The following is a 27,365-nucleotide window of genomic DNA, read 5'->3' as shown; positions in this document are numbered from 1 at the left end:
GCAAAATAAATGGTTACAAGTCTTTGGTGTCTTGATTTAAGCTGGGAGAAATCAAATGACAGCATTTAAAATTCTATTTTATTATTCTATGTGTATAAGTGTTTGGTGACATGTATGTCTGTGCACTACATAGGTAACTTGAATTCTGAGCCAGAAGATGATATTGAATTCTCTAGGACTGGGTTTACAGATGGTTCTGAGTTGCTATGTGGAGGCTGGGAATTGAACCCAGGTCCTCTGCAAGAGCAGCCAGTGTTCTTCACCTCTGAGTCATCTCTCCTGTCCTCTAGTTACAATATTTTTAGTAAGTAAGCCCGTGTTGGAACAAAGCAGCCAGCCGAGAAACCATCAGGGCTGACAGAATGCAAGCAGTCCTGACATTCATTGGCCTGGTGATATGGATAAGTGACTAAGCCTGCCTAAGCTCCACTTTCCTCTTCTCTGAAAACTATGCACTTATTTACCTGTAGACTCAATGCTTATAAAAAGGAGAAAAATTTGGAATGGAGAATGCACATCATAGCAAGCACTTAATAAGTAGCACATGTTACTAATGTTCTCTATAGCATTACTGCTGCATTTGTAAAGGTACAGTGAGATAAATCACTTAGAGTAACCCATTAACATTGCAATTATAAGATGGGTTGATGAAATATCAGTCTTGTTTATTTTTCTATCATACCAAGAAGAAACTATCCCACTTGTTTTCTGTCTGAGAGTCTTTTAAAGATTCATTAAAAGTTGACTCCATGGTCAGTTTTTTTTTTTTTTTTTTTTTTAACGTGTAGCCCAGGCTAGCCTCGAACTTCTGATCCTCCTGCCTTTGCCTCCTTCAGCAAACTCTACTGGCATGCACCACTACAACCAACAATGACCAGTTGTAAACACATCATTGCATTGTAGTGTTCCCAGGATGGAATTGAGCAACGGAAAGACTACAAAACGTAATAGTAATTCTCCAGTCTTTAGACTTGGTAAGCAGGTTTATGCCTTCAGAGGACTTTCTAAAGGGACATTTGAATCTAAGTCTAGTTTCCCCTTATCAGTCAAAGAAGAGGCAAAGGAAATTGTGAAGTGTTGTATAGGGAAAATGGAAAGATCGGGGAGAGGGCAGGTCACTGGTGTAGCTCTGTGTGACAGCAAGTTACATTAAGTCAAAGGAGATAGGAGCATGGCTGGTGCAGGTGACCAGAAGTGTGGGTGTTTGGGATTCAAAGGACATCTTCAGGGAACTGTCATTGACTGAAAAGATTCTTTTGTTCTTGCTTTTACTTCCTCATCATTTAGATAAGGTGGCCTTTTTTTTTTCTCTCTTCAAAACAAGGATCTTCTCCTAAGGTTGAGAGGAACAGGGCAAAGGAAACATCAGTGTAGGTGAAGTGGTTCTACAAAAGCTGAGAGGCACAGATAATTTTCACCTCCTGAGATGGCTACTATAATTTCAATACATACATGAGATATAACGTCTCAGGGAAATACCAACGTAACACTTCTAGCAATTTAGACTATGAAGCAATGCATCACACTCCCTTCTTTACCACTGCATAGCAGTAAAGATAGTCAATCAATATGATTTTTCTTTCCAATATACAAGGTAGATATATGCGATTTTTTAAATCCCCTATATTTAATCTCTTTTGTCTGTTATCACCCTTTAATTTGAAGTGAGGAACATGCTTGGCCTTTCATTCTATTCCTTTCAAGCCAGTGGAAGACTATGAGTAGGTCTATGATTTGTGCGAGCCCATTGAATACAGGCCTTGAGATGTTGTCTGTAAATGGTGGAACAAACCCATGGATCTTTTAGTGAATGATTGAAAAATTGAAAAGCAATGTCCCCAAAATGAGAATGGTGCATGGGAGAGGACTAAACCAGGAAGAACCAGGCTCCCTGTAGAAATGTGACCAGCTGGATCAAACTATGCCTGAATTTCATATGACTGTAGGACTTTCAAGCTTTTCTTGTTTTACTCTTCTTACCTAATTTTTTTCTTCTTTTATTTCCAGACTAGCTAATTACTAATGAGACAGGTCCAGCTGATCAGTATCATTATAAAATACTAATATGTATGAGTAAAATTCATGTGTCCAAAATGAAAGCAACTAAACCATTGGTCCTATAAGTTATGATTTCCAAGCCACAAAGGAAAAATCTAGAATATTATCCTTAGTTTAACAACCCATTTGCTGATGCTCTTTTATGTCATTAATAAAACAGTCACTTGGTCACTTTTCATTGTTTTCCTCCTTTAGACAAATGTCTAGTGATTATTCCACAATACTGCTATAAGAAAACATCCTTTGGGAGGTGTGGTCAACATGTGGTGGGAAGCAGGGGCAAGAAGATTACCTCACTGCCTGTTAGAAACCAGCCTCATCTATGCAACACGTTCTAGGCTATCAAGCACGATATAATGAGACCCTATATAAAAAAGCTAAGGGAGGCAGGAGAAAAGTATCCCTTTACAAATACTTAGCAGTATGAAAGAACTCTGATAAACACTATTGATGTGTACATTCAATTCTATCCTCATCACAGCTTGTGCTTTAGTTATTCATATTATAGTTGAGAAATTTGGAGTTAGGAAGGGTGCAAGGCTTGTTCAAATTTGGCTCTGAGGTTTATTTATGCCTTTATATTTATGGACTCTCGAATTACATTGTGTTTTAATTAAGAGTAAGCAGCTGAGATACACAATATTCAGTGTATGACAGCTGATAGTATGGATGGGGTTATGTTCTGAGAGATATAGTTTCATTCTAAAATCCTTAGTATGCCAAGCTGGGGGAAAATAAAGCAGAGTGCCCGTCTATTTAATAGCACAAAGGTCCCTGGTGGCTTATTTGGCACAGTTTACCCATCCTTGCTTTCAGGTGAGTATCTGGGGATGTTTGCAGAAAAAAATCCAAGTGCAATTACAAAGCCATCCTGGGAAAAACATTGTGTGGGTGTCAGCATCCAATGGCTGCTTTAAACTCTACAGTGATTCTTAGAATCCTTAACATTTCTTCTCAGTAAACACCTAGGGGATGTGGTATGCCTCATCCCTGGCTGGGCTGAAAGGGCCACAGGAGTCTTACAATGAACAGTAGACAGAGAGTGATGGGACCTAAGGCTTTAATACAGACGGAGCCTCTGTCCCTTCTTGGCTGTAGTGAAGAGCAGCAGGGCTGGACCCGAAGTGATGGCGCTGTGCCGGCAAAGCACTTTGGCACATGCCAGGATATGAAAGGCTCTAATGAGACCCATTTCACAATTCACCAGCCACGTGCATTAAGCAGGCAAAGATTCTGTGCTAATATCCTCACGATATATCCCGCGGTTTAGGTCTCCAACAGGATAAGGTTCCCTCAGCAGCTCACCTAGCCAGATCTATTCTCCTTTTCTTGTCCCATGCCAGTGAAACAAGCTAAGTGAGAGGCAGCGGTGTTCTAGCTTAAAGAGACAGGAGGCATTTCTAAATGCAGATCTATCTGTCTCGGGTGTGCAGGAACCTTCTAGAGACCTGCAATGCATGCTAATCCCTGCACTGATTCAAAGAGGGGGTTGCTTCATAGTAAAGCCATTGTTCTTTCTAATTGTCAGAGACGGCTGCTCTGCACTTGCCTGGAGCGATCCAATTAACATATCACCACAACACCAACCATTATAATATGTTCTGTGTCCTACCAACAAGGGAAAACCCCAACCCTGCTACCATCCCCAGCTTCCATCTAATTAGGTCTTTAATACATACGCAAACAGAAAGGAAAAACAGGAACCTGGATAGAGGAGTATATGTCTGAATCACTTGCTGCCACAAGTGACCTCTTGGAGTAGGGTTTTTTTTTTTTTTAATTTTTGTTAATAGGGGCTGAGTTGAGAGAAGTGAGAACAAGAGGAAGGGCAGAGAAAGGGAGGGGACAGAGAGTAAGGCAAAGTCTAGAAAGAAGGCTCAAAGGCAGGGATGGAGGAAGGGTGAGAAGGAAAGCCAGCTTGATGCTTTGGGGATTTGAAAACATGTAACTTCTGCTGGAAACGATTGCCATGGCAACATTCAAACAATACAGAGAAAGCCTTCATAGCTCTATTCTTGCCTTCCTGAACACCACTGCATAGATGTTAACTCTTTGCCCATGGCTCTTCTGACTTTCAGAGTCACCCACCTGAGTTCCCTCATGGCGTGTTTAAATGTAGGTTCTTGATTAAGTGAGTCTCTCTAGAGAATAGCCAACTGAATGAGTGACATTTTCTCCATTGCATTACAATAGCTAGGTGAAGATTATCCTCTCTCTCCTTCCCCATTCTCTCATCCCCTATCTTCTTACCCCAAGATTATGAGAAATCAACACATCTGAGATCTGGTTGCAATCCAAATGGAAATCTATCAGGAGAAAGACATCTTAAGCTTCCAAAAGTCACATAGCTTTCTTAGAATTTCCTTCTTAACTACTGAAATCTCCAAAATCATTACCAAGTCATCATTAAAGAGCACAAGCCCTTTGTCCTGAGTGAATTTCTTAATACTACAATGGATTCTTATCTAATAAACAAAATAACCTAAAAATGAATAACTGAATTTCTAATAGGAAGGACTTATATTAAAGTGTTAAGTATCAATCAGCTTGGTGCATAGTGGACTACATCGATGATGCTAATTATTAGGAAAGTGTATTAGTCATCAGAAGAAAAATGATATTACCATTTAAATCTATGAACCCTCACACCCTACACCCCATGCATGCCCCTGCCCACTTTAGCAACAACTTAAACAAAAATAATCTAGTGGCTCAAATTTCTTACATTTTTTTTATTATTACTTGTTCAAGATAGGTGAGAGTCAACAGCTGTGCTAGTCTCAAGAACACAGTGTGGTCACAGCAGTTTGTAGTTGGCAGTAATGAAGCATGGGATTGATCACTGACTTGCAAGTAACTCCTCCCTTGCACCTACTCATTCTCAAGGCCTCAAGCATTATCTTATCAGGTACTGGTGGAGACGCAACTGTTTTGGAAGTCCTGGGATTAAAAACTTGTTGGGAGTATAAAAAAGGATGACTAAGGTATTCTAAACACTGTGCACATCAATATCACTGTACTTTATCTAATATGGTAGTTATTGCTAATCCTAAGTGTCTACGTGGAAGATATCTAAAACTAGAAGAAAACTTTTCCAAGAAGATTTAGCAAAATGTAAGTATTCCAAGACAGTCAAGACATTTATCTCAAATGACTGATAATGAAGGATAAAACTGAAGCATAACTCAGTTCAGTCTTATCCTTTAGCATTGTCTTTCATCAACATCATTATATTATGCTGTTTCTTGGGAGAAAGTAGAAAGCTGTATTCCAAAGCAGAAGAACTAAGCAACTGGATTCAGTAAAGCCAGTATCTCGTATACTGTGAAAACCAGCTGTACTTCAAAAATGAGAAGACTCTCAGCCCTTACCCCTTAACTTCTCTTTGCAAAAATTTGCATTCCGACATTCCTCAGGCTTGAAAACCATAATCTTTGTGGGAGATTATTCAAACCCAGCTTTGAATGAACTATTCCTGATTGGCTGGGGGAGGAGTGTAGTGATGGTGCTGGGGGTGTTAATGCTATCTCTAGCCCAGCAGTGGTGGTGCTCGTCTTTAATCCCAGGACTCAGGAGGCAGAGCCACATGGATCTTTGTGAGTTTGAGGCCAGCCTGGTCTACAGAGTGAGATCTAGGATAGGCACCAAAACTACACAGAGAAACCCTGTCTCAAAAAAACAAAACAAAACAAAACAAATAAAAACCAAAAACCATTGCTATCTATTAGTGATGTCTATGAGGTATGTGCATGACAAAACTGACAATGTAAGCATACTAACAACTGGAAATTAAAACACCACACCAAATTATATGTAGTTATCTTCAAATGGGATCCTCAGGAACAGCTGCTAGCAATATTTCAAAAGGCCAAACAGGAATCCTAAGTGTGCTCAGAAAACTGCACCAGTTCAAGCACCTTTCCTATTCCAGCTATTTGTATCAACTCATTGTAGCAATGTACAGATAGCGTATTTTAAAAAGTGATGATTGACTTTTATATGTTTGCTACTATTAAAAGCAGAGGAAAAATTATAATGTACTTTATATATAATATAGATTGGAAACACAGACCCCAAGAGGAAAAAAATGTGACAATTATTCTGACAAAAGTATTGCTGAAAGAGTAGATGACATTAGCAGCCACACTAAAGAGATGTATTAGCTCTTTCAACTTGTTTATAGACTCTGCTAAAATAAGTTGCTATTATCTTGGTAAGTATTGGAGATGATAAAAGAAATACAGTGCGGTCTTTACCTACAGCCACAATTAAGTAGCTTCAAGTCAGTAGATACATTACAACAATGACAAGAGCTAGGGCATGTGATAAACAAGATACTCCTGAGTAGAAGAAAGAATACACCTATGGGTCTAGAGGAGCTGGGTAAGCATCTAGGAGGAGGTAAGTTGACCTGAAACTTTACATATGGAGCATATCCTTGTCCAGTGCAGTGTTCCTTACAAAGTTCAAGTCAAAGCTAGCCTGGCAGGTCTCCAGAAGAGTGAAATCTTAACAAAAGCAGGACAATAACAGAGGTATGACTATGCTGTTCAGATGGTACAATAAGGATAAGAGAATGGTCTACAAATGTACCCAAAGACTATAAAGCAAGAGCTGTTCATCTTTATTTCTTAGAACAATTCTTGTAGGGGGATGAATGCTGGATTATACTGAAGAAAAGTTGATCTTATGAAATAGACATAATGATGAAATCTGGACTGAGGAAACTGTGTGATAAAAGCTGAATTTACAATTGGATTTAATTACTGCTTGGATAAGAGTGTTAAAGAGACCTCAGTATTGGAAACTCTAAATATATGTTATTAGAAGGAAAACAATAAATTGCAGTTGTAGAAAGTTCAGGAAGTCATCAGAAGATCCAAGGTAGTAAAGAAGCTATTGTTGGTCATAGAGATTGATTTAGGTCTCTTCATCTACATTATGGTCAACAAATTGAGTTGGATTTCTCTAAGTAAACCAGGTAAATAACTCTCAGAAATGCATAGAAAGTTCCACTCTCAGAAAATAGAGGAGGAGGCAGAGGAGAAGAGGAAGTGAAATGACTAAAGGAATTAATAAATGAGAATTTCCTCAGCCCTCTGGAAAACATTCATGAACTCTGACGTGAGCATGGTACCAGATCCTACAGAATCAAATGCAATATAACTAAGTCTTAGTAACTCAATTTTATGTGCTTACCTTATATAGAGGATATTGTTATCTAAAGTCCAAAGTTATGAGCATTGACCTTATTCCTCATATAATCCTAGGTTCATAATAATATCATAATATATAAAAAGCTTTTTTTCTTCATAGATATCTTTGATGAATTAGCATGATTTTCCTTGGATCTTTCTTGGAATTTGTCACTTTCTTAAAATTCACACTTGGATATGATTGAGAAATGGCAAAAACTGTGCAAGGTGTGTGACCTAAGTAGATGGAGAATTCTCACTTCCAGTAACAGATGGAGGGAAATGATATATTTCAAAATCAATAAAAAATATTCAGACTATCAGGTTGTATGATAGTAAACTGCCAGGTTTTGTTACTAAGACAACAGATTTGAATTCATTGATTCTGATCTTTGGTTTAGGTGATAAATGCCTTCGGTCTCCACATCCACTTTCTAATTTCTAAACCACCTTCCACAATTATCATCTCTTTTGTTATTCCTTAAGTGAGAATTGAAGTTAAACATGCAGTATTTGTAACATATTACCTGATAGTTATTAAATGGCTCAAAAATTATACTTATGTCTGACATTATTAAATGACATCTACAACTTCCAAAAAATGTGGTTATTTAGATAATTACTGAAAGCTGCCATAAGCCTCTACCAAGCTTGAAATAAAAGTATATTTACATCAGATAAATGCTCTTTAAATCATTTAAACTTCACTGATTTTACTGATACTGTATAAAATAATATTATGTACTTTGTTAGTGAAATTGGCAAAAAATCCATATTCCCATGGTTAGTAGATATAAGACAAAACACTCATCATCTGTCACATGTTCCTATTTCTACAGAAAATAACTGGATTTTACAGGAAAGGCAGTGAGCTATTACTTGTTTGAGTATCAAGTGCTGTATATCTTAGCTTTCCTATAGTAACTATAGAGAAAAGGAAAATGATACCCAGTTTTGCAGAGTGGAAAAGTGATGTTTATTAGGTCTAACTGGCAACGTAGGATTAAACATGAGCAGGTGCTGAAACAAAGCTAGAATATGATGTTTTTCTGCTCTAAATTCATAATTAATCCCTTAAAAATCTTTTTTGTTTCTTTTTTCCGGAGCTGATGACCGAACCTAGGGCCTTGCGCTTGCTAGGCAAGCACTCTACCACTGAGCAAAATCCCCAACCCTAAAAATCTTTTAATTATCTCCTTTACCTTTGGACCATGTACCTGCCAGGGTTATTCTCTGTGATGTCCCATTCACTTAGTAGTCATTAATTTCCTGATATCAGGCATTATATGTTCTTAATTTCCAGGAGTCCGGAATTCCTAGGAAATTAGCTATGAACTCAATATCGGAGTCCTAGTGATTCAAGTAACATAATTTTTAAATTTTGTTGAACAGAAATACACTACAAGGCCAAGAAAGAGAGTATGAAGTGTGTCAGATATGATAGTCCATCCACATCAATACTAAAAAATAATAACAATGTACTAGATCATATAATATCCAGACTTCAGTTTCTAATAAAAGATCGTATTTCCCCTTCCTTTTTCGGTGTGTCCAGTCAGAACATTAATGAGCACTTTTCATTAACCTTCTATAGATTCCTGAGTATAATCTTGCTTGTGTGTGTGTGTGTGTGTGTGTGTGTGTGTGTGTGTGTGTGCATCTGCAAGGGTTTGCATGCATACAAGTATGTGCATGCATTTGAATCCATTACAGGAGGATATTTAATGAAGTCCAGTTAGTTATCAAAAGATTATTTTTTACATCTAGGTATTCCGAAGTGCTGAGAACATGACCATGACCGAGAAAGGCACAGGCTATACCTTCAGAGAGATTCACTAGCACATTGTCTCCTCCACCAGACTGAATTTTGTCTGTCAAGTTAATGGTTATTGAGTGAAATAATTTTGAATAAAACAAAGATATGGTATCTCAATCTCTTCCTAGAGATTCTTCTAAGATATTGCTTACCAATTAACTTTTGGTATCTCTGATACAAAGTTCTTGAAAACCCAGTTAAAGTATTCATGGACAGTGTACATTATCCACAATTCACGAAGTATATACACAGCTTTTGGTGACTGAAGGTTTCACTGAGATACTTCCAAATGTGTTTTAAAGTTGTATGACTGGTGGGTCATTGTGCTAGTTTACTTCCTGCTGCTGTAATAAACAGCAGGACCAAACACACTCTGGAGAGGAACAGGTTTATGTTAGTTTGCAGGTTGCAGTCCACCATCCAGGGAAGTTGTTACGGAATCAAGACCACCTATAGGAACGAACGGAAGCAGAGACCATGGAGGAATGCAACTTACTAGTTTGGTTTCTACAGCTCAGCTGACTTTCATATACAACCCGGAACTATGTTTCAAGGATGGTACCTCCGAAAGTAGACTGTGCTCGTCTACATCAACCACAAATCAAGATAATACCTGACAGACATCGTCACAGACCAGTCTGGTCAGGCAGTTCTTCAATTGAGGAAAACTAGATCGCACATTATTAGTTTTTGTCAAGATGACAGAACCAGCACATTGATACAAATTTGATTCTGTCTATATCACAAACATGGATTGTAATGAAGATCTTCCTCAAAAAAAAAAAAAAAAAACCTGTTTAATTTTCTTTGTAAACCACATTCTCTCTGAACATAGACCAGAGATGTTCAATTTAAACATGTGGAATTATTGAATGCTTGCAGTCCACAATATAGGAAGCCTGATCAATCTTCCTGGTAGCCAGTTTCATGGGGTGATCTTACCTCTGATTTACATGATTTACAGATAAACAAATAGGTTGAAATAGTGTAAGCAGTACCCCTAATTCATGTGGTCTAGTGATGCTGTTTGAGTTCACTTTGAAAATAGTCAGCCAAGTTCTACATGATTTCTTTGTCATTTTTAGAAAACACACAAAGTAAAATACACCAAATAGTGAATATTTCCCCATTAGATTTTCATGAGAAGTGAAAATGCCGAATCTTAGGAGGCCTTTCCAAACTGTCCAGATTTTCTTTTTTTCTTTTTTGAAAAGTTAGTAATCATAATCCAATGAGCTATACACCAAGTTGAGCATAGTATGCATATGGGATACAAATGTCAACAACCTTGGTAACTAAGGCGTAGGACCCTTTTTTGCTATTGTTAAAGGGGGGGGGGAGTTCTTAGGATGTTCACTGAGGAAATGCACAGAGCACAGACTACTGTGTAAGAGAGGAAATCACACACCCTGATCAAGACCCACTGCTTAGACCATTGGCAAGCGTGTGTTTTACTTCATATTCTAATGTTAAGACTTAAATATGTTGGTGCTTCATCTGTTCCCATCCACATCCACAGATTAAGCCTTCTGTTTTTAACAAAGCAAATAAATTATGCAGTTAGAGTTAGACTTGTTAAGAAGAAGAAGACCATGAGTCCACATAGTGGAACTTGGGCCCTTAATAACTGTAATGGAATGATGCACAATCTAATTTAAATTATGTATTTGCAAACACATTTTTCTTTACTTATGGATTCCAGACCAAGACGGTAGCATATGTAACCAAAGGACACTTAAATTCCAACTTTAAAAGTACACAGCATGATAGACACAGTTACAGCATTCTTTCATTGTGTCTATTTATTACTTAAGTATTTCTTGCTCAGGTTTTGGTCTAAACAGCATTTTATATACATAATGTTGTATTTCAGACAATCTGTTCTGGTAAGACCTTGGAAGGAAAGGCTAATAAGGAATATAAGCTCAGTCTCACTCTGCTTGAGTCTCACCAGCATACCCTAAAAGTACAGAATTCATTTATCCTCAGGAAGTGGATACACATTAATTACCTTAAGAATGACTATGACAGACAGACAGCCTGAGAGAAAACCTATTGTGTGGAGACTTTGCTGCACATCACTTGTAGTTTACAAAACAACATTTAATTTACCAACAAATTAGATGTTAAATCCAAACCCATAAGCAAAAGAGAAAAAAATGAGGAATAGGGAAATTTAAAATGTTGCCCAAAGGGCACAGCTGTTAGGTTCCAGGAGGAAGAAATTTAAAATATCATTAAAACTAGTACACAGCTTCAGTTTTCTGGGTCTGTGGTCTTCAACAGATTGCTATGTGTACATACTACTCACAAATACCACTGAGTGGCCAACTTCAGCTGAAACAAAGTGATTAGGTATGATTCCAGCTCCACCATGCCCAGAATTTCTTTCCTAGCCCATGAACAACTTGCACAAATTACGGAGCTAACTGATTTCCAGTCTAGAGGGTCTGTTCTCCAAGCTCAGCCTGGACACCCAAATGTAATGCAGGCAAAGTGATTCACCTTAGAGGGACTCTTTTAGATACCTTATCAGTGAGGGTTGAGGGAGCTACATTTCAGCACAGATTCAGATTCTTTCTTTCTCTTACCTTCCTTTTCTCCTCCTGCAAACATTTACCTGTTTGTGTAAGAAAGGAGGGGGATGGGAAAGCTATGACAATGTTAAGTAGAAAAAATACAATTTGTGGTCTAATCCAGGGTAATGTTTGGTACTGAGAAAAATTTTATGTAAAACTAAGATGAGTAAGCCCAAGCCTCTCTATTGACAGACACAACACACTTGCAATGCAGGTTTTCCAGATAAAGTCTGAAGATGAACTACAAGAAAAAAAAAAAAGAAAGAAAAAAGAAAAAAGAAAAAAAAGCGCCAGGACAGATTTTCTTCTATGTCTGTTGTACTAAGTTGCAATTGCTTAACAACTTTGTCTGACTTGAGGACTTGAGTCATTACATGACCAACAATGGTGAATTGACAACAATGACCATATAAAGCATAGCAGACCCATACAAACACACACACACACACACACACACACACACACACACACACACACACACACACACACGAGAGAGAGAGAGAGAGAGAGAGAGAGAGAGAGAGAGAGAGAGACAGAGACAGAGACAGAGACAGAGAGACAGAGACAGAGAGAGGGGGAATGGTAAAATATGCAGAAGACTCTATAGAGATCTGGAAGAAAAAAGTCTTGCACTTTCATAGGTTGGTAAATTCCTACAGTGTCTGAGTGTCCCACTAGAAAACATGTGCCCAGAAAAATAAATTAGAGGAGTGCTGAGCGGTATGCTACCTCAGTTCAGGAGTAAGAGAGAGGAGAGGAGCAGATGATGAGGGCAGCAAAAGAACAGACTTGGATGCTATTAGCAGGGTGTTTCTGGTTTCTATTATCACTTCTCTAACATAAATCCAACTCCACAGTTCCTTAATGACTCTCTAGAGTCCACCACTCCTAACAGTAAACGTGCCCAGCACTCACAGGGTACCCAGGAGGCAGCTGCCTTCCATCTCCTTTGGGATATTTCAGACTTGTGGGTCTTCTGGGATTTCAAATATTTTAAAGCCAGTGTTTTTTGAACCATGCAACAGAAAGAGTGAGGTGAGAGGAGAGAAGGGAGGGGAGAGGAGTGGAAGCTAGGGGAGAAGAGAGGAGAGGGAAAGGGAAGAGAAGGAAGGGATGTTGATACCTATGACTCTTAATATCTACACTGGCAGAAGTTTACTTCACCTTCTCTAGACTACTGTGCCTTTCTTTCATCTCTGAATAAAAATGGCAGCTGTGATCACCCTATGTGTGCCAGATTCTTTCCTAGTTTGGATTCAAAACTTGTCTGCTTCTCTGAGGCTTATGTGAGTCACCTGTCTCAGGCTGTTTGGTCATTAACCAAATAATTATGGCTTCTCTCAGCCTCAGTTTCCTCTTGTGTTGGCATGTAATATCTGACCTGGCTCTAAAGTTACATGAGTTCATGATTCTAATAGAAGGCTTCAGAGAAGAACACGAAGAGAGTCGGGGTGGGGGTGGGACCATTTTGTACAACAGGCAAGCTCCGAGATTCTGCCGGAAGTGGGGAAAGGATGAGGTGATCCCTTAGGCCTCAGTCTCTCAAATCTCTCGAAACATTCTCTTTTATTTATTTATTATTTACTTAATTTTTGTTTTCATTGCCTTCTTTCCTTCAAAGCAAAGCTGGCCCAGGGTAAGCTTGGGCGCTCCACACAATTTTTTCCTTTGGTCCTCTTTTCTAAGTTACCGAGAGATGCTAAATTTCTGCCTTTTTCTCAGCAGCTGTTTCTCAGTGGTGTCTGGAGGTTCTTGGTGAAGCCCATACCAAACACTCATGACCTCTACAATCTGTATGCAGGTTCTCTGATATCGAAGGGGTTCTGAAGTTATGAGGGGTGGGATGAAGTGGCCTTCTGTTTCAGTCATAGCTCTACCACTGCAGACCCCAGGGGTGCAAAGACCACATTTAGACAAGGGAGTGCAGGAGCCTGTAGAAGAGCAGCCTGTGCTCTCCCACTTCCTTGGCTCTGCCATTTCCCTCCTTCACTGTCCTCCTACCGACTAGCCAGAAGCCATCCTTCACCTTCTTTAGTATCCTGGTTTTGTGTTAATACATTCTGTTGATCTGCAGTGTAAGGCTGGATAATGAAATTTAAATCGGGTCCCTTCGATTTCCAATAACCAACATTTGTGCTTCTAACTCTGGGGCTTCCTTGTAACTTAAATGCATTCTAGAGTGTCAATCACTTGCATCAGCACCCCACACTGCAGTGGGCTTTCATGGAGAGATTTTTTTTTTTCTCCATACCGAACATTTGCAAAAAGGCATTTGCCTAGAATGCAGCCAACCTGCATCATTATAGCCGTCCAGCTTATCAGTGAGCACAGCTTGAGGGAACAACTGCGTGGGCCACCCTGTTCCTCATTTTCTTGTTCCCAATAGCCGGGTCCTTGAAAACCACAGGAAAAGGGGAGGGAGAGGGGAGAGAATCAGAACACTAAATTAATGAACATTTTCTTCATCAATAAATAAGAAAATTTTGATCACTCACTGTATTTCAGACTCAGCACAGCTACATCCCGAGGAAAATCCAGGTGGTTAAGAACAAGAAAGAATGCATGGTTTTTACACCAAAAAAGAAAAGAAAAGGAAAACAAAAAGGAGGTTGGTGAAGAAAAAAAATCCAACTGCAATTATCCTTCAATTTTAGTCAACACGGGCAGCAATCCAAGAGTACTCTGCTGATTTCTTTCCCAATCAATGCTTCGTTCCTCCACGTCAACTTTTCTTCAGTGAAATTTCTTTGCAGATGTATTATTAATTTCCTCTCCTCTTGTGGGAAATTCAAACAAAATATATATACATCAGGTCTTTACTTTCCTAAAATAAGCCGCAAAGTTTTCATTTCAAAAATATCTCCTTGGCGTACTTTCTCCTTTAGAGAAAAAAAAAAAAAAAAAAAAAAAAAGAACACACTTTTTCTTTGTGGATCCCCAGTTCTCCATTTCCAAACATCCTTGGGGGAGGGGGAACAGCTATTTTATGATTATTTATTTATGTCAGAGCACACCAAACCCCGCAGGTCTGACATCAGCTTATTTCATTTTTTTTCCCCTCAATGCTCCCCGTGTGGCCATATACACATTTATGTTACGATCCAGGTCTCACAAGAAAAAGCTTCATTCTTTCTTCTCTCTGGCACAATCAGTTTATCCTCTGCCTTCTGCTCCAAGAGAGAGCTGCGTCCCGCATCCTTCATTTTAGCAAGGCACCCAACAGCCACCTCCTCCGGGGAGTAAAAAAAGAAAAAGAAAAAGAAAAAAGAAAAGAAAGAAAAAAGGAACCAGAAAGTCTTTTCTTTACATCCTCGATTCCCTTCCCCAGCTTCCCCTTCGGAGAATTTGGGGATCAGCTGCCCCCACCGGCTACCCTTCCGGCCGGCCCCTTCGTCAAAGATCTGATTAGATTTCTCATCACAACCCAGTGCGCAATTGGATTTTTGATTCAGCCACCCAGCCAGCCACCTTCCCCCTCGCCCCTCCAAACTCCCTGTTAGATCCCGTCGCCTTCCCTCCACCGCCTCTGCGATTTCATAATCTCACGTTAAATGGAGTGCGGGGGGCGGGGGCGGGGGAGGGGGCGGAGGTAGAGGAGGAAAATTTCAAGGCTCCGTCAGCTGTCAAGAACAAACCCCTTTCCGCCCCCGGTCAGCAGCTACTTTTTTTTAAGGCTCAGGGTGGCTTTCGCTGGGTCCCCTCCCCCACCCACAGCACTGGGTCCAGGTCCTCCAGGTATCGCTGAACTCGGCGATCAGGGCAGGGATCACCAGAGAGACGCGTGATGCGGTCCCTCGCCAGCGTCCCCAGCCAGCACGGGTGTCCCCTTCTCCATCAGCCGGCCGCAGATCTCGAGTCTCCGGGCTGGTGGAAGTTCAGACTGGGCTTTTATTTCAAACAGGGAAAGCAATGTGACGGGACTGACGTGGTGTTAGGTAAATAAAAAAGAAAAATAAAATATATACTTAAAAGAAAAAATAAATAAATAAAAGAGGAAGAGGAGGGGGAGGAGAAAACAGCGAAACGGGAACGAAGGGGGTTAAAAAAAAAAAAATCCCTAATCACTGGCTCCTCTCATCCTTCTGGAATGAAACTGCAGCTTTGATCTCATTTCCAGCTGCGTTGGGGATGGTCTGGAGCCACAAGTTGGTTCCTCTGTGCGCAGCCTTTCCCGACGCCCGCTGGTCCCCCGCGAGGAGACGCGTCCTCGGGCGCGCAGTTGCTCCGTGCGGGTCTCAGTGCCATAGTCCCGGCTCGCGACTCCCTGTGCCGCGGAAACCCAGATCCCCTTCCATCCACTTCGGCGTGAACTCTGCCTTCTCCCTCTCCTCTCTCTGCTCTCTTCCCAGATAAAAGAATGCGCGCTCCCTGAGCGGTCGGCAGCGTCTGCCAGTCTAGACTTTCTCTCCACCAATGCCAGGTCCTCTTACTTAGGGTTCACTCTCCCCAAAGCGTACCCGAACTGCGGTCCCTTCCCTTTCTCAGGCCCTCTTTCTTGCCCCTTTTCCTTTCCCTTTCTCTGCTAGAGATCAGTAAAATACAATTACCCAATTACCTCCCATCATCTTAGCAGTGATTGGTCAATTGCATTAACACTTGAAGTCAGGGAAGAGGGGATTGGAGACGCTGAGGTGTGGCACTGCTGCCACCTGGAGGGAAGAGTCGGAAGAACGCCGCTTTAAAGCAGCCCCTCGCCGTCAGAGGCTAGTAATCAAGAAAGAAATGCAGGCTGCGTGGGAATTGTCATTTTCATTTTTTTTTTTTTATTTTTTAAAGCTTGTCTGTTTTCATCCAGAAAGCCAAGAGTTTTGAAGTACGAAGGAGAAGACATTGAAATCAAATCACCACTGGATTCAAAATTATGAACAAACACAAAGCTTTTGATTTCAGATTGGATGGTAAGAGCCTCTCTGGGAAGTCCAGCAGGCTGGTCCCAAAGTGGGGATTAAGGCTCTATTCCTACCAAGAGCTGTTCATCGGGAGGAATCGGGGTAGCTCAGTAGCTACTAGAGAGGGACAGCGTGGAAGAGCAGGGTAATCTCTCCAGGAGGAAACAAGTGTAAAGCCGAGATAGGAGCCTTCAGCCTATGCAGTGTTGCAGTAAATTGGCCTGTTCAGTTTGTACAAGACATTCAGGACAGCTTGACAACTCAATTCCAGCATCCCTTGCTCTTGGATGTGGGCTTTTCCATCAACTCGAGTTAGAGGAGCGTTTGGCACATTTCAACTCCACTGCCTTTCCTGAGAAGCAGGGACCCAGACCATAGAACAATGATATAAGTAGATATTTATTTTGACATTCTTCTCTACTATATAATGATCACAAAGCTCTTTCCATGAGCCACAGTCACTTATTTTATGTCTCTCAAACATGTTATTGGAGATATGAGTATAATGAAATTAGGTATGATTATTAGAGACCATGCTTGTAGAAGATGAAGATAAATAAAGATTTCTGTTTCACCTCCCAGTAAAGATCTTTGGACTGAATTTTACTTATTTTCTAGCCCTTAGGATACACTCTTGGGTTCAAAACTCAGTTAAATACAGTGTGATCATGACAAAGAAAAGTATAGCAGGACAACAAGATAAGGAGAGAACTTTTGTGCTACTCTGGGAACATCAGAAGTTTATTCAAGTTCATGCTAAACGTTCTTTTTCATTCTTTGTTGCACTAATATTTATATATTATATGCTATATGCAATGTACTATATCTTTACTTCTTTGGACTTCAAAAGTTTACATCTGTATACATGTCTTTGAAGATTAAGAAGCTGTAATATGTATTTCAGAGGTCATGATCTGCAAAGGAAAATACCTTTTCTTACATTCAGCTACAATTTCTTATGGCTTCTCAGTATTTTTAAGAGCTTTTATGTAGTTGCAACTTGTATGTAATGTGAATTTTTGGCGGTGCTAATGCTTTTATATTTAAGTGGATGTTGCACAACCTGGTTCACAAACACTAGTAGCCCATATTTGTTTAGTCAAAGAGGAGTATGTTAGATGTCTATTACACATCTCTAACAGCCTTCAGAGCAAAGCAATCTCTCAAATAAAGTAAAAGGAAGAAGGCTAAGTAGGGAAGCAGGAACTGGAAAGATTTCTCACTTCTGCTTAGCTTCTCATTGCAAGCTACAGTACCACAGTTGCTGGTTTGCTCTATAAGACATTGAATTGATTATTTAGCATTCATATTTTCATTAAAAATCAATTACTAATTGAATATATAATATACATAAATCATATATCATGTATAGTAGTTTGCAGCCTCTTTTATACATCATGATATTTAATATTCAAACAGGATCCTGAAACATTTTGAAGACAAACTGAAATGACAAGTGATATTATTGGTAAATGACAGCCAAACCTTGAACTCAGGTCCAGTTGATTTCAGTTCTTCTAGTTCCACATAAGTGACTAGTTTTGGTAACATGGAGAACAGCTTGTCATATAGAATACTGTCATGAGCATGCAGACTGTTATCATGCTAGGTCTCCAGAGGTGAGTTTGTAGCACTGTATCAAAATGGCACTGCTGTATGCTTCTGTATTTGCTGCAAGGTGGCCTTAGTTAAAGTGAACTGAAATAAGGAGTCAATAAGGGAAATATCATAAAAGCACACATGCAGATTCAGCTGCTAAGACACACAAGTGTAGATAGTTATGCTGCAGAACTTGTGGTGGGTATTGTGTTCCCTGAAATATTGTGTGTTCCCCGAAATAAACATATCTGGGGTCAGAGAACAGACAGCCACTAGAACAGAGCCAGAAATGGTGGCTAGAAAATAGGAAGAATAAGCCCTAACAGAAGTTGGGCGGTGGTAGCACACGCCTTTAATCCCAGCACTTGGGAGGCAGAGCCAGGTGGATCTCTGTGTGTTCAAGGCCACTTTAGAAACAGCTAAGCATGGTGACCCACGCCTTTAATCCCAGAAACCCAACCTTTAACCCCAGGGAGTGGGGACAGAAAGAGAAAGGTATATAAGGCGTGAGGGCCAGGAACTAAGGGTTAAGCATTTAGTTAGTTAAGCATTTGGCTGGAGAAGTGTTCGGGCTTTGGAGCAGCACAGTCCAGCTGAGAGCCATTGGAAGGAGGAAGCTTCCAGTCTGACGAAACAAAACCAGCTGAGGGACTGGTGCGGTGAGGAAACTGTGGCTTGTTCTGTGTCTCTGATCTTCCAGCAATCACCCCAATAACTGGCCTAAGGTTTGAGTTTCATTAATAAGAACTCTTTAAAATTCCTACTACAAGAACTGTTAATTATGGCCAATAGATGAATGTGTTTAAGTAATATTCTTCATAATCCCCCTTTTAGAAGAAATAATTGCCTAGTAAGTAACTTCTCACATCCCCATGCTTCCCATCATCAGTATGGCTTATCAAAATCCTATCTAGAAATAAAGGTCACTGCAGTGAGATGACTTGGGAAGAGAGGGCATGATGCTACCACAGTGTTTTTCTTCTATAGATACACAGATTTCCACATTTTGTTTTCTTCTGATGTTTAGACATATGGGTAAAATAAAATTGTCTCTTATTTCTCTCTGGGTTGGTGATGCTAACTCGTATAATCTTTAACAAACAGCAGGGGACAGCACCTTGTAATCAGAAATACAAAACATCAAATAGCATGAATTTAGTAACTTTGCTTAAAAATAAAGAGAATGAGACTGTGTGTATTGCGTTGTTAACTGGATTTAAGGTATTGTAGGCCAGTCTGTCAATTCACAGTGTGTGTATGTGTGTGTGTGTGTGTTTGTATGTGTATATTATATATATATATATATATATATATATATATATATATATATATATATATATATATATATATATACACATATATATTAGATCTGGGTATTTTATGGTAGAAATCCTGAGAATAAATATTCTTTTTTAGTTTCAAATCTATTATACACAGAAAAAAGTCATATCAAGTTTGCTTCTGTAATTCACATACACAGTGATGTGAATTAATTTGTTAGAGTAACTTAAAAATTACTTCGATTTTAAATGCTAAATTTTGTGGGCATATGTGCTGCTAGGCAATATCACATAGACACTGCTTCCCATCAGAACTAGAAGGCATCCCAACAACCATATATTCTTAAGTTCTTGATAATGCAGATGAGGATCTTAAAGTCTAAGTACATTTGCAGGTAGCTGATAGTTGTTTATTTCCATATTCCTTTTATGGTGGCTACTCCAACATGCAGAATTCAACCCATATAGATTTACTGTTTGTTATACCTTAGATTTCAATGTTTGCCTTAAAAACTAGTATTTAATGGCAACTTAAAATACCAAGCTTGATTCTAGGTAGGTTACATATTCCAACTCATGCTCTACTATCAGTGCTCTCAATAACATTATGAAATAGGCATCATTGTAATGCCAGTTTTAGGGATCCTGATTCAGAGATGAAGTTAAATAAATGCTTGGCTAGACAGAATCACTTCCCTTCAGACACTCAGGCCACAAACAAATCCTTGCTGTGTATAGGAATGACTTGTTCATGTCCCTCTATTACATTCCAGCCCAAGAGCATTTTCTTGTATTTATAATGTTTTCCCATTGCTGTGTGAATGACTATCGAAGACTATGGTATTAACGAATGTAAGTAACTGTATATGTTGATCTTTTTCTTTTCAAGGCAAGTGAACCCAAACACACTATGTAGCTGAGGATGGCCTTGAACTTCTGATAATTCTACCTCTCTCAACAGGAGTAGTAGTGAGCCTATTGGCATACAACACTACAAATAGTTATTTTTGTAATGATAGGTACAACTGAGCTACATTCTTACCCTCATTATTTTTATTTTACCTAATATTTTCATCAATACTGTTAGTAAAGTGTTGGAAAATGAAATACTTGTTACAATCATTGAAATGTTAAAATAAAGAGAAAAAGCTACTATCAAGCATGGTTTATCAGAAAATATATGGTTTCAGATTAATTAATGGACAATATGTATTCCATGACCTGATAGCTGGAAACAGTAATAATTTGTTGGTTCTCATGGGTCAGAAGGCCTATCAGGGATAGGTTAGGCAGTAATTCTGATATTTTCAAAGTCCCATGTGTAAATCAAGTCTGTTAACTTTCCATTGCCCAAAACAAATGACTTCATAGGATAATGATCCTATCATTCCACCTACAATGTATGGACATTGTGGTATTACATTACTAAAAATAGTGAAGAACCAGAGTAACTGTTGCAATCAGCCACTTCTTCTATACTTCATAAATACCAGACTTCTTTTCTGATCAGTAGACTGTCCAGGCAAGATAAATACCCATGCTAGCATAATTTGCTGCATTCTAACAGATGTATTCTATTCCCCTATTATGTGCCTGATATTATGGAAGACATCACTAATTCCTTTATACTCCACTTTCCTGGTGACTTCTTTTGACAACACTGAAATGTCTCCTTTGTCTCTCTATCATTTTCTATTTTACAGAACTGACTTGGAGTCTCAGGCACTCTTATTTTTTCCCCATTATACTCATGTCTAGAACTAGTTAGGAAAGGGAAAAGAAAGTGAGAAAGTCTGGTGAAAAGAATAATATAGGAAAACAAAATCTATTCCACATATAACAAAAAGAAACCATACACTGAGAATAGTCATTTTGAAGAGAAATTCGTCACATTAATACTCATTGAGGCCCAGATTGCTCACAACAGTCTCTGACTTTTTGCCTCTTAATAAATTCTGAATGATTTGATGAATAAGCTGTCCACTTGGTTGAATGGGGAAGAAAATCAATAGATAGTAGTTACACTAATTTAATGATGATTCCGGGGATTGGAGAGATGGCTAAGCTAGTAAAATGCACTCTGCACAAGTACCAGGACCTGAATTCCCTTCCCTGTCATCACCAGAAAAAGCCAGGTATGGTGTACTTACCTGTAAGCCAGGCATTAGGAAGGCAGAGACAGCTGAATCTCTGGAGCTTCTTAAGTGGCCATTATGGTCAAGTTAGTGAGCTCCAGGTTCACTGTCTCACAAAATAAGTCAGAGAGTGGCTAATGGAGACACTTTCTGTGTCCTTCTAGGTATGGGTAGACATGTAAATCATGTAAATACACACTCAAATGCATATACTTACAACACACACACACACACACACACACACACACACACACACACACACCATAAATAACTATTTAGTGTGGTCAGAATATTGAAAGAAGGAAAGTGGGAAGAGCTAGAGAAGCAGGAAGGGACCATTAGCTTCTTCGAGATGGGACAGCTCAGGAAAAACTTCATAATAGAAAATAAGGTGTGCAAAAGACCCTCTATGAGTGCATATGCAGGGGTGGCTCTAGTTTTTCCAGATTCAGCAACTAGATAGGTAATAAGCATTATTTTAAAAACAGAAAGAAAAATCTCCATGAAGCTGGCTGAATTTAACTTCCTCAACCTCACATACAATCATTATTGATATGTACTTATTTAGAGTCCTGGTTGTTGAACTAGTAATGTATAACATTCTTCATACAAAGTTAACCTTTATCAAAAAAAGTACATAAAAGTCAGGGCATTAGTGGTGAGGTACCACTCATGGGAGGAGTGTTCATCATTTAAACTACACTGGGTATCAAGACAAAATTTTGGAATTACTTAAAGTCATAAGAAGAAGGACTTCAAAAACAATTTGTCAGTTTGAAATTTACTTATATTCAATTATATTTTAGGAAACCTTTTTAAATGGTGACCTTAGACCTTACAAAGAACTATTTCCTTAATCTATAGTTTCTGAGGGATATAGTCTTTGTGAGTAGATACTACAGAGTGGTGTGTGTGTGTGTGTGTGTGTGTGTGTGTGTGTGTGTGTGTGTGTGTTTCCATCTAATTTAGGAATCTTTGCTTTGGAAAGAAAATCGCCCATAAAGGTATCTTTAAAACTCCACCAGGAATTAGTAGATGGTGTGAATCCAGTTGTGTAATTTGAGAAGAGAGCTGCATTTTACCCAGCTAAATCAGCACTTGAGTCTAAACAACTCATTTGAAATGTTGCTGTGTTCCAGCCTTAGTTAGCCCCTCAGTACAGATTCAGGAAAGAATGGATAGCGTTGTCTTCCACGCTGCATTACCATTGTTCTTTCTGGAAACTGAGCATTTCATATCTCAATTCTGTTTTCATTGAAGATTCAGTAGCATGTCTGTGATTCCAGGCTAACAGCCGATGTGATAGCACATGATGTTAGAAAAGCAGAACTTCTTTTAATGCTCAGGTTTCTATCCAGCATTGGTGTGCTTTTATGAACACGTTTGTGTGTACGTGTGTGTTTGATGTATGCCTACATTAGAATGTATGTGTGGTAGTCAAGCATAACTATGAAGTGACATCCTCAATAGTGCTGTGCGTGTGTGTGTGTGTGTGTGTGTGTGTGTGTGTGTGTGTGTGTTTGTGCGCACGCGCACATGCGTGTTTGAACGCATGCACTCAAGGGGTAGTGGATGACTTGGGTGTTCTCTTCTATAACTTTCTGTTTTATTTCCTTAAGACAGAGTCTCTCACTGAACCTGGAACTTTAGAATGGCAGTCAGGAAGCCCAGAGACCCTCATGTCTCTGCCTCTACAGCCCTAAGATTATAGGTGTGCACTGTATTGCTGCTCCCATGTTTTTCATATGGGCTCTTGGGACCAAGTTCACGTTTACACAGTAAGCAGACACTTTACTGACTGAGGCTCTCTGCAGCTCCCCTAATGTGCAAAACATTTTGTTGTTGTTGTTTTTTTGATTATTTGAGAAAGGGTTTCTCTGTGTAGCTTTGGAGCCTTTCCTGGAACTCACTCTGTAGCCCAGGCTGGCCTTGAACTCATAGAGATTGCCTCTGCCTCCCAAGTACTGGTATTAAAGGCATGTGCCACCATCACCTGGCGTAAAACATTTTTAAGAGGAAAAATGCCCTAAATGTGGTTCATATTTGTTTTAAAAAATCTGTTATATAGACACAGAAAACAAAAATACTTATTGAATGAGTAAAATAATACTCTATATAAATAAGCCTGGTGAATATAAGGAAATATGATTTACCAAAAACAGCAACTGGGTTTACATGGCAATCCCTTGACTGACTTCCCAGAATTCCTCATTCCATCAAAAACTGAGCTAGTTTTATAAGCTCAGTGGAAAATTGAATAGATATTCTTGAATGATGTGAGGACTAAGAAATATGTTCCAACATTGTGGTCTCTTTGCATGAAGTAAAAACCTGCTGAATATTCAATGGTTGTATGTTTGATATTTTACTATAATCTTCAATTGACAATCTTCCAGGATGAAAGTTTTTTGTTTTGTTTTGTTTTATTTGTTTGTGTTTTTGTTTTTCGAGAAAGGGTTTCTCTGTGTAGGTTTGTGCTTTTCCTGGATCTCACGCTGTAGCCCAGGCTGGCCTCGAACTCAAAAGATTTGTCTGCCTCTCCAGTGCTGGGATTAAAGGCATGCACCACCACTGCTCTGCCAGAATGAATTTTTAATGTATTTTCTTAATTTTGTTTTTTAGAAATAAAGTTTTCATTATAGTAGCAACTTTTTATGCCACAAACTTCAACTTTTATAAGCAATACTATATTTTTGTAGATTTTAGGAGATTCATTTACAAATATCACAGGAATTTCTTTCTTACACAAACTTTTGCTTTCATTCTTTTTATGGCTATGTTTAGCAGATAACCAAATCATGAAATTATAGTAAATAAAGAATAAAGTTTATCTCCCTTTCCTATAATATTTCCTTTTTTATTCTCTTTTATATAAACCAGAGAAATCAACTTTAGGTCTTTCCCTACTCCATGAAACATGAATATTAAATGAAAATTTGCACATAAGCACTAGCCATTTAATTCAGTCCAGTCTATTTGTTTATTAGACAAATATTTGTTGCTTATATTGGTGAATTCTATATTGTGGCTGTATGAAACTTTAATAATTTGCATCTTCTCATAGAGATGTTTGCATATAGACTGATATTTGTGTCCATATTCAGAATGACAGTGAGGTTAATCCAAGGAAATAACCATGGCTTTGAGCCATGAGCAGTAAGTCTAGAATTTTATAGACTCGAGTTTGAATTGGACAGGTGTTCATTGTTTGTGTGTTAGAAAAACCTCAGTGACAGGGTAGGAGCTTCAGAGAAATTTGTGGTAAAAGATGAACCCGAATAGCCAGGTCAAGGACTCTTTCATTTTTTATCTCTTGAAGGAGTTTGTATGAAAGGAACAGGGATTTGATTTAGGGACACTGAATTGAGGAGGGATGTGCTAAGTGTGAGATTTACTAAAGCCATTGCAGGGACCTGTGCAGATGAGTCTAACAAGGAGCAGGAGCTCTTAGACCCTGGAAAGCCATGAGAAAAGGCTTGAAGAATATGGAGATTTAAGTAAAGGTAGTAGTTTTGTGGTTGGAAAGGCTGAACTGGATATAGAAACTGCCGAGTGTTAGAATCTACAGAATAATATTACTTTGCATATTTATTAAGTGTGCATCTGTGTTTGGACACATGTGATGTTCTGTTTGGACACTACCTAACTCTCATTCAGTATAGTAAAGTGACTCATTAAATAATTCTCCCTGGACTGCAATGGCTACTATCACAGAAAGTGTTGATTTTTTCCTGCCATTCAAGTTCCTGGAGCACAGGACACCTGCCCACTGCTGTGTTTTCATGATATGTTTGAATACAATCTGCAGTTTCTAAACCTTGTCTTTGAGTATTATGCACTGGTCTACAAAATAGGAGGCGCTTCACCATAGTGGAACTGTATTCTGTTAGCCTGAAAATTTTAATGCAGTAAAGTAAAATAAAGTGAAAAATAAAAACTCTTCAATTTACAATTAGTTATTTCCTACATTTTGGGGAGCGGGGGTGAGACAGGGTTTTTCTGTGTAGCTTTGGAGCCTTTCCTGGAACTCATGCTGTAGTCCAGGCTAGCCTTGAACTCACAGAGATCTGCCTGCCTCTGCCTCCTGAGTGCTGATATTAAAGGCATGCACCACCACCACCCGGCCCTCTTACATTTTTATAATTAGATCATTCAATATTTTTCTTATGTTTATTTGGGTTTATGTTAACATGCAAACATATGGCAAAATACAAAGTTAAGAAGACTACAGCACTCTGTATTCATTTATTTTGATGATCTAGAAGGAATTAAAGTCTGTGATCCACTTGGCTGGTAGCTGTTTGGATCTTTGCATTCACATTTTAGGCTTTCCTCAGACTGTTTCTGCCTGGAGACCTGCTCTCATGTGGAACAGCAGACCAGAATGATTGACGGTATTCAACCTTTCACAAAACTTATCAGTTGTCTCCAACTACTACTTTAGAAAATGCTCACCAAGTTTCTAAGAGCATTTCTCAAAATCCAAATTCTAAAGAGAAATTGATGACATCTTACAAACACTTCTTCAAAGGTTCTTTTCCCAGCAAGATACAATGTTGAAAAAAATGTTAAGAACCAAAGTGTCAGCATCACTCTCCAAAACCAACTTTTCAGGAACCCTTCAACACAGCCCTATAAACCTAGCTCAAACCACTGTCCATGCATAACTTTGGAATCCTGAGCACCCCCCCACACACACCCCATTCCCCTGACCCTGGTCCCAGCAGCTGGCTCTTTTCCTGCAGGTGCTACTGACAAGCAATGCAATTAAACTAAGCTTCCAGTCACAGAAGGGTGCCTCTAAGTGCCTGTGCAGTCAAATGCCACAGATTTCAAAGGGAAATGACATGAATTAATTTCCCAAGAAGAAGAAGAAAAAAATAAAAGAAGAAAGAAAAGGAAAAGTCAGAAGGATGGCAGCTCCCTGTAAAACAATATGCAGATTAATGGCATCCACTGATTGATAGAAGTGTCAAAAAGCATACCTTTCAGACAGAAATGAAGCTGCTGAAAGAGTTTGGGGGCTTTTTTTGCCCATTTTCACTTGAAATATGAACCGATAAAGTAAAGGTAAAATTAGTTTTTCTTGGTATCTTTGACTTCTTCGCTATACTCAAATCTGTCTTTGAGGACAATAGTTCCTTGTGAAACAGAATAGGATTCATTCAAAGATATCTCAGTGTACCAGGAGTAAAATTAAAATTTCTTATATTGACTTATAAAATCATTCTTTGACTGCGTTCAACCTCTGTTCTGCCTTTTGTTACCTTTTCCCCACATCACCTGTCCCTGCACTTTGACCTCTGCATTGACCCCATCTATGCGTAATGGGGCCTTGCATATGTTTCAATCTGTTTTTTTTGGGGGGAACTGGTCTTTCTGAACTTCTCAGAGAGCACACCACTGATACAAGCAGTATCAGTAAACACTCAAGGTTTGCTTACACACTGTGTTTAATATTTTCTGTACAGCACTTATCCGTTGTCGTTTTTTCAATCTCTAGATTTATTTATTTCTCTGTGCATGTAGTCTATAGAAGCCTGAACCTTAACTTTCTTACTAATATTCCATTCATAGGATGGTTATCCATTACAAAACAGGAGCTACATTAAAAATTTTGTAAGGATGACACAACAACAATAAAAGGTAAACCAGAAAGCCAATGGTACAGGGCTGATAAGGGTTAACACAGGGTCTAAGAAGAACATGTGCTTAAATACATTGTAAATATGTCTCTGGTTTTATTTATATGTCATCACATAAAAACATCAGAAAATAAAGAGGAATGAGAGGTTTAGAAATTAGAAAGTTTTA

General features: G+C 38.9%; 1 protein-coding gene across 5 annotated transcripts in view; it reads right to left on the bottom strand.

Annotated features, from left to right (window-relative positions):
• Lrrc4c (leucine rich repeat containing 4C) overlaps window positions 1-27,365 on the bottom strand; it is a 1,309,582-nt gene that overhangs the window by 175,180 nt on the left and 1,107,037 nt on the right. Inside the window, exon 1 of one of the 5 annotated variants that reach the window (XM_036183238.1) lies at window positions 14,144-15,634. The exons of 3 other annotated variants lie outside the window; for them this stretch is intronic. The gene's annotated coding sequence lies outside the window, so the exon portion shown is untranslated. Of the gene's footprint in view, window positions 1-14,143; window positions 15,635-27,365 lie in introns of those variants that run through there. One more of the 5 variants, XM_036183239.1, reaches the window with a different exon arrangement.

The sequence above is a fragment of the Onychomys torridus genome, chromosome 4 (assembly GCF_903995425.1).
Source record: "Onychomys torridus chromosome 4, mOncTor1.1, whole genome shotgun sequence".
Taxonomy (NCBI): domain Eukaryota; kingdom Metazoa; phylum Chordata; class Mammalia; order Rodentia; family Cricetidae; genus Onychomys; species Onychomys torridus.
The sequence above is the reverse complement of the archived record's forward strand: the minus strand, read 5'-3'. Positions and strand labels throughout refer to the sequence as shown.